This window comes from Scyliorhinus torazame, chromosome 3 (genome assembly GCF_047496885.1).
Source record: "Scyliorhinus torazame isolate Kashiwa2021f chromosome 3, sScyTor2.1, whole genome shotgun sequence".
In the NCBI taxonomy this organism is placed as follows: Eukaryota; Metazoa; Chordata; class Chondrichthyes; order Carcharhiniformes; family Scyliorhinidae; genus Scyliorhinus; species Scyliorhinus torazame.
Genome location: NC_092709.1, coordinates 281,091,309 through 281,104,929, shown reverse-complemented (window position 1 = coordinate 281,104,929; position 13,621 = coordinate 281,091,309). Strand labels below are relative to the sequence as shown.

The window sequence follows — 13,621 nt, the reverse complement described above, 5'->3', positions numbered from 1 at the left end:
TAGAGAACCCCAAAGTGTATCATGGAGTTCACCTGACCCACAACCTTTACTAGATTATGGTATGGGGAGCACATGGCCCACTCTACAGGTGTGGTACAGCAGAAATAGAAAAGTATTTTTTAAAGCAAAACAATCTTTATTCTATGAACTCAAGCTAACCTTTTTAAAACATACAGTGAACATCTTAGCAACCATCAATTCAAATACAACCCCCAAAGAATACAACACTAAGTAATTCTTAAGCTGTCCTTTTAACATAAGAACATAAGAACTAGGAACAGGAGTAGGCCATCTGGCCCCTCGAGCCTGCTCCGCCACTTAATGAGATCATGGCTGATCTTTTGTGAACTCAGCTACACTCTCCGGCCCGTACACCATATCCCCAAATCCCTTTATTCTTTAGAAAGGCATCTATCTTTTTCTTAAAAACGTTTAAAGAAGGAGCCTCAACTGCTTCACTGGGCAAGGAATTCCAGAGATTCACAACCCTTTGAGTGAAGAAGTTCCTCCTACACTCCGTCCTAAATCTACCTCCCCTTATTTTGAGGCTATGCCCCCTCGTTCTGCTTTCCCCGACCAGTGGAAACAACCTGCCCACATCTATCCTATCTATTCCCTCCATAATTTTATATGTCTCAATAAGATCCCCCCCGCATCCTTCTAAACTCCAATGAGTACAGTCCCAGTCTACTCAACCTCTCGTCATAATCTAATCCCCTCAACTCTGGGATCAACCTAGTGAATCTCCTCTGCACTCCCTCCAGTGCCAATATGTCCTTTCTCAGGTGAGGAGACCAAAACTGAACACAATACTCCAGATGCGGCCTCACCAACACCGTATACAATTGCAGCATAACCTCCCTAGTCTTGAACTCCATCCCTCTAGCAATGGAAGACAAAACTCGATTAGCCTTCTTAATCACCTGTTGCACCTGCACACCAACGTTTTGCGACTCGTGCACCAGCACACCCAGGTCCCTCTGCACAGCAGCATGTTTTAACATCTTACCGTTTAAATAATAATCCATTCTGCTGTTATTCCTCCCAAAACGGATAGCCTCACACTTGGCAACATTGAATTCCATCTGCCAGACCCTAGCCCATTCACCTAACCTATCCAAATCCTTCTGCAGACTTCCGGTATCCTCTGCCCTTTTTGCTTTACCACTCATCTTAGTATCGTCTGCAAACTTGGACACATTGCCCTTGGTCCCCAACTCCAAATCGTCTATGTAAATTGTGAACAGCTGCGGGCCCAACACTGATCCTTGAGGGACCGCACTAGTTACAGTTGCCAACCAGAGAAACATCCATTTATCCCCACTCTCTGCTTTCTGTTAGTTAACCAATCCTCTACCCATGCTACCACTTTACCCTCAATGCAATGCATCTTTAGTTTATGCAGCAACCTTTTGTGTGGCACCTTGTCAAAAGCTTTCTGGAAATCCAGATAGACCACATCCATTGGCTCCCCGTTATCTACTGTACTGGTAACGTCCTCAAAAACTTCTACCAAATTAGTCAGACACGACCTACCCTTTGTGAACCCATGCTGCGTCTGCCCAATGGGACAATTTCCCTCCAGGTGCCCTGCTATTTCCTCCTTAATGATAGATTCCAGCATTTTCCCTACAACTGAAGTTAAGCTTACCAGCCTATAATTACCCGCTTTCTGCCGCCCTCCTTTTTTAAACAGTGGTGTCACGTTTGCTACTTTCCAATCCTCTGGGACCACCCCAGAGTCTAGTGAATTTTGATAAATTATCACTAGTGCGTTTACAATTTCCCTAGCCATCTCTTTTAACACTCTGGGATGCATCCCATCAGGGCCAGGAGACTTGTCTACCTTTAGCCCCATTAGCTTGCCCAATACTGCCTCCTTAGTGATTACAATCATCTCAAGGTCCTCACCTATCATATCCTTATTTCCATCAGTCTCACCTATCATATCCTTATTTCCAACATCCAGAAGACTTACAAAAAACATAACCTTTAACAGAAGCACATCAGGTTAAAGTCACTACTCAGAACATTTATAATTCTGAATTCACCAAATGATCAAGAGACAGTCTTTTCATGGCAGAGAGAACAGCAGTACACCTGCTTTGTCTGGCTTCAGCTCCAACCCTGAAAACAAAACCAAAAGGACACAGACACATTCAAGCTTTTCTCAAAGTGAAACTAAAAAGCAGAGCCAGAGCTCAGCTCCACCCACACTCTGACATCACTGCAGTAACATGAGCAGCCAAACACTTCCTAAAGCGACATTCTCATGACACAACTGACTGTTTGGCACTTCAGAGGGTAACCAAATTGCTGTTGATCTGGACTCAGGTTAAGGACAGCAGATTATTTTCCAAAAGGACATTTGTGGAACATGTGGGTTTTTACAATAACCCAATGGTTATATAGTCACCATTAATGACACCAGTTTTTTTTAGTCCAGATTTATTTAATTAACCAAATTGTCCAGCTGCTGTGGTGGGATTTGAACTCAGATCTCTGGTTCATTAGTCCTGGCCTCTGGATTTCAAGTTCTCCAAAATAACCTCTGTGTTACCATGTTCAGTAGCCAACTGTCAAGTACAGAGACCCATGCCTGAATTGCACAGGCATTGGGGCAACTAGTGCCAACAGGCGCGATGGGGACGCAATGGGTGAATTGTGAGAGAGCCCCAAATTGGGCTCCGCATCAAGTGCCGGGTCGATCGCAAGTCATCCAGATCGGCATATTTAAATAAGGCCATTTAAATACACAGACGTCTGATTCACCTGGCACCCAGGAGTCAATGGCTGTGTCTGCGAGACTTCACCAGTGTGCCATTTAGCACTGGTTTCCACAAATGTGGACCAGACATAACAGCACCTTGGGGTCTCACAGGCTATTAGAGGCCCCCGGGTGGTGGGGGATAAGACCAGATGGTACCCTGCCACTTCCTCTGGCACCTAGGCATGTTGACTAGCAGTGCCAGGGTACTTGGTGCCAGGTTGGCACTGCCATGGGTCAGGCACAGGTGTTATGGGACAAGGTTTAAAGAACCCCAAAGTGTATCATGGAGTTCACCTGACCCACAACTTTCTTTTATTCCTGACACACCTACAGAAAGCTTCAGGGTTTTCCTTGATCCTACCTGCCAAGGACTTCTCATGTCCCCTCCTGGCTCTTCTTAGCTCTCGCTTTAGGTCCTTCCTGGCTAACTTGTAACTCTCAAGCGCCCTAACTGAACCTTCACGTCTCATCTTTACATAAGCCGCCTTCTTCCTCTGAGTAGTGATTCCACTACTTTAGTAAACCACGGTTCCCTCGCTCGACCACTTCCTCCCTGCCAGACAGGTACATACTTATCAAGGACACGCAGTAGCTGTTCCTTGAACGAGCTCCACATTTCAATTGTGCCTATTCCCTGATGTTTCCTTCCCCATCCTATGCATCCTAAGTCTTGCCTAATCGCATCATAATTGCCTTTCCCCCAGCTATAACTCTTGCCCTGCGGTATATTCCTATCTCTTTCCATCGCTAAAGTAAATGTAACCGAATTGTGGTCACTATCACCAAAGTGCTTACCTACCTCCAAATCAAACACCTGGCCTGGTGCATTACCCAGTACCAAATCCAATGTGGCCTCGCCTCTTGTTGGCCTATCTACATACTGTGTCAGGAAACCCTCCTGCACACATTGGACAAACACTGACCCATCTAAAGTACTCGAACTATAGCGTTTCCAGTCAATATTTGGAAAGTTAAAGTCCCCCATAACAGCTACCCTGTTACTTTCGCTCCTATCCAGAATCATCTTTGCAATCCTTTCCTCTACATCTCTGGAACTTTTCGGAGGCCTATAGAAAACTCCCAACAGGGTGACCTCTCCTTTCCTATTTCTAACCTCAGCCCATACTACCTCAGTAGATGAGGCCTCATCAAACGTCCTTTCTGCCACCGTAATATTGTCCTTGACAACAATGCCACACCTCTCAATCTTTTACCACCTTCCCGGAGCTTACTGAAACATCTAAACCCCGGAACCTGCAACAACCATTCCTGTCCCTGCTCTATCCGTGTCTCCAAAATGGCCACAACATGGAACTCCCAGGTACCAACCCATGCTGCAAGTTCACCCACCTTATTCCGGATGCTTCTGGTGTTGAAGTAGACACACTTCAAACCACCTTCCTGCCTGCCGGCACACTCCTGCGACCTTGAAACATTACTCATGACCTCACTACTCTCAACCTCCTGTACACTGGCGCTACAATTCATGTTCCCATCCCCCTGCTGAATTAGTTTAAACCCTCCCGAAGAGCATTAGCAAATTTTCCCCCCAGGATATTGGTGCCCCTCTGGTTCAGGTGTAGACCATCCCATTTGTAGAGATCCCACCTACCCCAGAATGAGCCCCAATAATCCAGGTATCTGAATCCCTCCCTCCTGCACCATCCCTGTAGCCACGTGTTCAACTCTTCTCTCTCCCTATTCCTCATCTCGCTAGCACGTGGCACGGGTAACAGCCCAGAGATAATAACTCTGTTTGTTCTAGCTCTAAGATTCCACCCTAGCTCCCTGAATACATGCCTAACATCCCCATCCCTTTTCCTACCTATGTCGTTGGTGCCTATGTGGACCACGACTTGGGGCTGCTCCCCCTCCCCATTAGGGATCCGGAAAACACGATCCGAGACATCACGGACCCTGGCGCCTGGGAGGCAACACACCAACCGTGAGTCTCTGTTGTTCCCACAGAATCTCCTATTTGTCTCCCTCACTATGGAGTCGCCAATGACTAATGCTCTACTCCTCACCCCCCTTCGCTTCTGAGCAACAAGGACAGACTCTGTGCCAGAGACCTGTACCCCATGGCTTACCCCTGGTAAGTCCCCCCGTCCCCCAGTATCCAAAGCGGTATACTTGTTACAAAGAGGAACGACCACAGGGGATCGCTGTACTGACTGCTTCCTCCCAGCCCCTCTCACCGTCACCCATCTATCTTCATTCTTCGGAGTAACTACATCCCTGAAGCTTCTATCTATGACCACCTGTGCCTCCCGAATGATCCGAAGTTCATCCAGCTCCAGCTCCAGTTCCCTAACGTGGTTTTTGAGGAGCTGGAGATGGGTGCACTTCCCACAGGTGAAATCAGCAGGGACACTGACAGTGTCCCTCACATCAAACATTCTGCAGGAGGAACATTGCACTGCTTTCCCTGCCATCCCCTATAGATAACTTGCGGGTAAAACAAGAAAAAGAAAGAAAGAAAGGAAGAGCTTACCTGATATTCACTCAACCCTTTAGGTTAGAGGAGGTGGCTCCTCTTCCGCGCTTTTAGATTTCCGGCTCCTCTCCTGCTTTTAAATCTCTGGCTCCTCTCCCGCTTTTAAATCTCCGGCTCCTCTCCCAATTTTAAATCTCCCGCTCCTCTCCCGTTTTTAAATCTCCGGCTCCTCGCCCGCGCTTTTAAATCTCCGGCACCTCTCCCGCGCTTTTAAATCTCAGAATCCTCGCCCGCTTTTCAATCTCTGGCTCCTCTCCCGCCCTTTAACTCTCTGGCTCCTCTCCCGCTTTTAAATCTCCAGCTCCTCTCCCACTTTTAAAATCTCCGGCTCCTCTCCCGCGCTTTCTTATGCACTTCAGAGAATTGGTTGCCATTGAACATTAGGAGGGAGAAGGGGGGTTTGGCAGTATTGTGGTCTTTTGTTACATTGCTTACGGATTGTTAATTTGTGGGGGGGTTTCCTGGAATGTACAGGTGGATGTTTTGGTCTGTATATTGAGCAGGGGGGGGGGGCAGTTTGTGTGAAGGGGGGACTGTTACTGCATTTGTTTTTGGTTGCTTTTTCTTTGGTTGTTTATTGATGAAAATGTTGAAAATGAGGAGAATAAAAAGATTTTTAAAGAAAAGATAGTGGCCGGGATTCTCCGCCGGCGTGATTCTCCGTTATGCCGGCGCCCGGGGGTTTCCCGACGGCGTGGGGCTGCCCCACAATGGGAAACCCCGTTGACCCGCTGGCGTAACGTTGAATCCCGCCGGTCAGTCGGGGCAGAAATGTGGCGCGGCAGGACAGAGAATCCCGCCCAGTGACTCTACACCGAGTAACACCCCCGTTAAATACACTTTTCATCAGACTTTAAATTCAGTCCACTGAATATCGCCCCTGGAAAAACAGGTTGTGTTTCTAGGCTGCAGAATGTAGAAATCTGTGTATGGGGACTGAAGCCAAGCAAACTCATAGACAGTTCCTCGAGACCAAGGATGACTGTCTTCACTCCAGGATTGTGGGTCTTGAGGTAACTAAGAAGTCCAATGCTTGATACGCACATTCAACCTCAGACGGGGCAGGTAGTGTTTCTTGAGGTGGGAGGGCAGGATGCTCAGATTTTGGGATGCTCCCCAAGCAAACATGTCACCTTGAATCTTTCTGGTTCGGAGTCAATGAGCTGGAGAGAGAGTGCAAGAGATTCCATAACATAAGGGAGGAGGTGGAGTTTCTGGACAGTTTTGTCCAGTATACAGTCACACCCCTGTGCAAAACACAGATCCTGGAAAGTGAGGTGTGATGCATAGGGATCTGGTTGGTAGACTTTAAAAAAAAAAATTTACAGTACCCAATTCATTTTTTCCAATTAAGGGGCGATGCACAATCAATTGCACAAAGGGTTGGGTACAACTGTGGCTTTATTGCAGTCAGATGCATGGCCTCCTGCTGCAGCTGGCAAAATGGCAGCTGAACGAAGGACACGCATATTTATACTCCTCCTACTAGGCGGAGCCAGCTGGCAGGGGCTACTGGCGAACCTGTAGTACAGGTCCTACCTTACATCCCCGAAAACAGGTGTGCAGTGGTTCACCACATTCACCCCCTGTTAAAAATTAGTCCGGCGGGGGTGGTGTGGAACTATGTACAGTGTTGAACATTATTTACACTGTCATAGAAACAACATGGAGAGAGAAAACAAATTGTCCATTTTGAAGGTCCAGCTAAAGGTTCAATCTGTCTGGAGCCTTGACGTTCCGCTGGGAGCGGTGTAACGATGGCGGCGACGGCGGTGCTGGCAGTGCTGGCCTGCTGTTAGATGACTCCGGGAACGTGCCAAAATCTTCGTCATCCCCTTGCGTGGGCAGGGGAAGGAGGAATGGGCCTGGTGGGGACAATGATGGAAGCGTCGGGAAAGGGGAGGATGGCGCCGGGGCGGGGGAGTGTGTTCGGTTGGAACCTGACGGTGCCAGGTCCCTGAGGGAGACAGTATCTTGGTGGCCGTCTGGGTACGCAACGTAGGCATACTGGGGGTTGGCGTGGAGCAAGAGTACCCTAACCACCAACGGGTCCGCCTTGTGGAGTCGGACGTGCCTACGGAGCAGGACCGGTCCTGGAGCTGCGAGCCAAGTCGGGAGCGACACCCCGGATGTGGACTTCCTGGGGAAGGTAAAAAGACGTTCATGGGGTGTGTTATTCGTAGCGGTGCACAGTAGTGACCGGATGGAGTGCAGTGCATCAGGGAGGACCTCCTGCCTGCGAGAGGCTGGAAGGTTCCTGGACCGTAGTGCCAGCTGGACGGCCCTCCAAACCGTCCCGTTCTCCCCTTCTACCTGTCCGTTTCCCCGGAGGTTGTAGCTGGTCGTTTTGCTGGAGGCGATACCCCTGCTGAGCAGGAACTGACGCAGCTCATCACTCATGAATGAGGATCCCCTGTCACTGTGGATGTAGGCGGGGAAACCAAACAGAGCGAAGATTGTGTTGGGGGCTTTGATGACGGTGGCAGATGTCATGTCGGGGCATGGGATGGCGAAGGGGAACCTGGAGTACTCAGCGACCACACTGAGAATATACGTGTTACAGTCGGTGGAGGGGAGAGGCACTTTGAAATCCACGCTGAGCTGTTCAAAGGGGCGGGAGGCCTTCACCAGGCGCACACGGTCCGGCCGGTAGAAGTGCGGCTTCCACTTCGCACAGACCTGGCAGTCCCTGGTGATTGTCCTTACTTCCTCGACGGAGTAGGGCAGGTTGCGAGCCGTGATGAGATGGTACACTCGTGTGACCCCCCCTGGGCGAAAAAGGCTGTCGTGCAGGGCCCGGAGTTGACCTACTTGTGCGCTGGCACATGTACCTCGGGAGAGGGCGTCTGGGGGCTCGTTGAATTTGCCGGGGCGATACAAAATCTCATAATTATAGGTGGAGGGCTCGATTCTCCACCGCAAGATTTTATTATTTTTGATCTTGCCCCGCTGCGTGTTATTGAACATGAAGGCTACCGACCGTTGGTCAGTGAGGAGAGTGAATCTCCTGCCGGGCAGGTAATGCCTCCAATGCCGCGCAGCTTCAATGATAGCACGGGCCTCTTTTTCGACGGATGAGTGCCGAATTTCAGAGGTATGAAGGGTGCGGAAAAAGAACGCCATGGGTCTGCGTGCCTGATTGAGGGTGGCGGCAAGGGCGACATCTGATGCGTCGCCTTCCACTTGAAAGGGCAGTGTCTCATCTACAGCGTGCATTGTGGCCTCGGCGATATCGGCTCTGATACGGGCGAAGGCCTGTTGTGCCCAGGCCGTGAGGGGGAACTGGGTGGACTGTATGAGTGGGCGGGCCTTGTCCGCATAGTTTGGGACCCACTGAGTGTAGTACGAAAAGAACCCCAGGCAGCGTTTTATGGTCTTGAGGCAGTGGGGGAGGGGAAGCTCCATGAGGAGGCGCATGTGGTCGGGATCAGGCCCCAGAACTCTATTCTGGACCACATAGCCGAGGATGGCTAAGCGGGTCATGCTGAACACACACTTCTCTTTGTTAAAAGTAAGATTGAGGAGAGTGGCGGTGCGGAGTAATTTAGCGAGGTTGGCATCGTGGTCCTGCTGATCATGGCCACAGATGGTGACATTGTCTAGGTACGGGAACGTGGCCCGCAAGCCGTACGGTCGACCATTCGGTCCATCTCCCTTTGGAAGACCGATACCCCATTAGTGACGCCAAAGGGAACCCTAAGAAAATGGTACAGACGACCGTCCGCCTCGAAGGCAGTGTTATGGGCGGTCAGATTTACGGATGGGAAGCTGGTGGTAGGCGGATTTTAGGTCGATCGTTGAGAAGACCCGGTACTGCGCAATCTGATTGACCATATCAGATATGCGTAGGAGTGGGTGCGCGTTGAGTTACGTGTACCGATTGATGGTCTGGCTGTAGTCCACGACCATTCGGTGTTTCTCCCCAGTTTTAACGACTATCACTTGGGCTCTCCAGGGGCTGTTGCTAGCCTCGATGACACCCTCCCGAAGCAGCCGCTGGACCTCGGACCTGATGAAGGTCTTGTCCTGGGTGCTGTACCATCTGCTCCTGGTGGCGACGGACATGCAATCTGAAGTAAGATTGGCAAAGAGGGAGGGGTCTCGACTTTAGGGTCGTGAGGCCGCACACAGTGAGGGGTGGAATGGGCCCGCTGAATTTGAGGGTGAGGCTCTGGAGATGGCACTGAAAATCCAGGCCAAGCAATAGTGCAGCGCAGAGGTTAGGAAGGATGGAGAGGCGAAAGCCGCTGAACTCTACGCCCTGGACTGTGAGAGTGACTGTGCAGAATCCTCGGATTGGGACAGAGTGGGACCCGGAGGCCAGGGAGATCCGTTGATTGGCGGGGTGGACCGCGAGGGAGCAGCGCCTTACCGTATCCGGGTGTATGAAGCTTTTAGTGCGCCCGGAGTCCAGCAGGCAAGAGGTCACGTGGCCGTTGATTTTCACTATTGTCGAAGGGGTGGCCATGTTGTGTGGACGAGACTGGTCCAGCGTCATCGAGGCGAGCTGCGGGTGATCGTCACTGGTTTCAGACAAAGAGCGTTGGGGGCCCAGGTCGTGGAAGGTCGCTGGCGTCCATGCCCCGTGGGGAAGGCAAGATGGCAGCAGTTGGAGATCCTGCGGGGAACAAAATGGCGGTGCCCATGGGGCGCACCTTGCGGAGGCGGGACAAAATGGCGGCGCCTATGGGTAGCACGTTGGTGGAGCAGGCCAAGATGACGGCGCCCATGGGCCACACGTGGACTGAGGAGGAGAAGATGGCGGCCGCGCGTGGCCCCGGGAGGTGAAGATTGCAGCGCTCACTCGCCGCGCGTGGTCCATGGGGGTGAAGAGAGCGGCGCCCATTGTGCGTTTGGCAGGGGGGAGGGGGCGATAGCGGCGACTGTGCAGGCCTGGCACACTGCGGCGAAGTGGCACTTTTTGCCGCAAGCCTTGCAAATGGCGGCGCAGGCCGGGCAGCGTGGGCGAGGGTGCTTCTGCTGACCGCAGAAATAGCATCGGGGATGGGGGGGGTTTGCGTGTGGCACAGGCGTATTGACTAGGCAGGGCCCCAGCTGAGGCGGTCGTTTGCGGGATCCAGAGGGATAGGCGGGGTGACCATCATGGAGAGCGCTAATTTTTTTGTCTCCACTAGGTTGAGTGTGGCACCTTCCAGCAATCATTGTCGGATGAGGTCCGACCCAATCCCCATTACGAAAGCATCGCGCATGAGCAGATTAGAATGTTCGGTGGCCGTAACGGCCTGACAGTCACAGTCCCGGACGAGTGGGATTAGGGCCCGCCAGAAGTCTGCGAGTGGCGAGTACGTGCCTGGCGAAGAGTGTGTTGGCTTTCTGCGCGTGGTTCTCTTTGAGGAGTGCCATGGCTTCCGTGTAAGCCGGGGCGTCCTGGATCAGCGGGAACACGCTTGAGCTCAACCTGGAATACAGGACCTGTATCTTCTGAGGTGGTGTCGCCGCTGAGTTAATGTAGGCCTTGAAGCAAGCTAGCCAGTGATTAAAATCATTTCTGGCGTCGGTCGATTGCGGATCCAGCTGTAGGCGATCTGGTTTGACACGGATGTCCATCCTGTAGCAAATCTGACTGCAATAAATTGATGCATGATCAATTGCACAAAGACTAAGGTTGGGTACATAAGGTTGGCTTTATTGCAGTCAGATGCGTGGCCTCCTGCTGCAGCTGGCGAAATGGCAGCTGAATGAAGGACACACATATTTATATTCCTCCTACTGGGCTGAGCCAGCCGGAGGGGCTACCAGCGAACCTGTAGTCCAGGTCCTACCTTATATCCCCTAATACAGGTGTACAGTGGTTCACCACAAGGGGTAATTTAGCGTGGCCAATCCACATACCCTGCACGTCTTTGGGTTCTGGGGGAAAAACCCACGCGGCACGGGGAGAAGTGCAAACTCCACACGGACAGTGACCCAGAGCCAGAACCTCGGCGCCGTGCGGCAGCAGTGTTATCCACTGCGCCGCCGTGTTGCCCTGGTTAGCAGATATTAAGGAAAGGTTGAGAAGGAGATCCCACAGACCCTGCTCCTATCCAAAAGGTACGAAGTACTCGTTATCCGTGAGGACAAGGAGAAAGACTGTATGGAGGAGAGTTAGAATGTAAACCAAGGGACCATAGCTCAGAAGGCTACCTGGGAGTGAAAGAAAAGAATAGAAATGCGGTCATAATAACAGAGAACACCACAATTATAGGGATTGGCAGAGTCCTTTACGACCACAAATAGGAATTCCAATGGATCTGTTACCCACCCGATGCCAAGATAAGATATAATCAAGGTAGCTGAAGAGAACATGGAAAAGGAGGGATTCAATCTAGTTGTCATAGTCCATAGGGGCTGGTTTAGGACAGTGGACTAAACAGCTGGCTTGTAATGCAGAACAGGACCAGCAGCGCGGGTTCAATTCCCGTAGCGGCCTGCCCAAACAGGTGCCGGAATGTGGTGACTAGGGGCTTTTCACAGTAACTTCATTGAAGCCGACTTGTGACAATAAGCTCTTATTATTATTATGTTGGAACAGACAACATAGTAAGAAATATTGGAGGTTCTGCTGAAAGAGTTTCAGAGTTTAGGTTCTAATTAAAAAGCAGGTATGGCAACTGCTCGGTCCAAGATCGCAAGAAACTGCAGACTGTGGTGAACCCAGCCCAACGCATTACACAAACTTGCCACCCCCACAATTGATTCTGTGTACACCTCTCGCTGCCTCAAGAAGGCAGACAGCATTATCAGAGACCCCTCCCACCCAGGCATTGCCTTCTTCCAGACCCTTCCATCAGGCAGAAGGGACAGAAGTCTGAAGACGTGCACATCCAGACATAAGAACAGCTTCTTCCCCACAGCTACAAGACTCCTCAATGACTCTCCCTCAGACTGATCTGTTCCCTGTAAGAACACTATTCACGACGCCCTATGCTGCTCTTGCTCATGTATTTGCTTTGTTTGCTTTGTTTGGCCCTTGTTCCGCACTGTAACCAATCACTATTTGTCGATGTACCATTTGTCAATGTTCCCTGTTGATTATTCTTGTGTCTACTATGTAGGTACTGTGTACATTCCTCGGCCGCAGAAGAATACTTTTCACTGGACTTTGGTACATGTGACAATAAATCAAATCAAATCAAATCGAGGATAATAATCTCTGAATTATTGCACATGCACGTGCAACTTATCATAAGAAGCAACAGAAGAATTAACACATGGCTAAAGGGCTGGTGTGGGAAAGAGTGGTTCATTCTCATGAGTCATTGGCATCAGTTCTGGAGAGGAAAGAGCTGCATTGATGGAATGAGCTCCACCTGAAGCAGGATGGAACACATGTCCTGGCAGAAATAATGAAAAGGGGAGTGGTAAATAGGTACGGTGGGGTGAAGGAATCTACAATATACGCATCCTAAATATATACTGAACAGGGCAGGAGTATATAGGCAGAATAGATTAAGAGAAGGCATGGATGGTAAGGGACTTAATAGTGAGCATTGGTGTTTCAAAGATGGTTAACCGTAAAGTGAATCGAGATCATATTAAATGAGTTATAATATCTGAATAGCAATGCACACATTGTACATTATAGGGGTGGGAGGCACTAGAAAGGGTGCAGAGATTTGTAAAGATGATGTCCAAGATACGTGGTTGTACATATCAGGAAAGAAGGGGGACCTAAAGGTCTTTAAAATTCTCTTGATCTTGTTGGTGTAGATTCAGAGGGAATTTTTCCACTTGCGGAGAGGAGCATAACAAGAGATCATTGAGATAATTACCAAGAAATCCAATAGGAACTTCAAAAAAATCTTTGTTACCCAAGAGTGGTGAGAATGGGGAACTTACCATTACAGGGAGGGTTGAAACAAATAGTATAAAAGCATTTAAGGAGAAGCTAGACAAGCAAGTTAAGGAGAAAACGACAGAGGGCTGTGATCATAGGGTGGGATTTTCCAGCCCCAACCCGTCAATGTGATTTGCGGCAGCAGAAGCGGCCTGCCATTGGCCAGTGTCGGGATCTTCCGGTCCCGCCACTGTCATTACATTCACCCGTTGTTGCACCTGCTGTCGCCGGGGAATCCACGTTGGGGGGGGGGGGGCGGGGGGGGGGGGCGGGGGGGGCGTTGGCGGCACAGTACAAACCCGCCAGTGTGAGCAGCCGGAATACTCTGGCCTATGATTCGGAACTCGAAAGGTGGGAGGCACAACTGGGCCATAATGCTTGGTACTTCTCACAAATCTTAAAAAGGATTTCCACTTCTGTCCTGTAGTTCAGGAAGTTATAAATCCCCATGACAACTAAGTTCAGACGTAAAACTACTTTATTGAAACAAAGTCAGGACAAACTTCTCAAGTTT

At 50.3% G+C, this 13,621-nt stretch overlaps 1 protein-coding gene across 1 annotated transcript in view; it reads right to left on the bottom strand.

Moving 5' to 3' along the window:
* The window catches only part of LOC140409143 (A disintegrin and metalloproteinase with thrombospondin motifs 12-like), a 951,810-nt gene that overhangs the window by 892,903 nt on the left and 45,286 nt on the right, over positions 1 to 13,621 (bottom strand). The gene's annotated exons all lie outside the window — the stretch shown is intronic.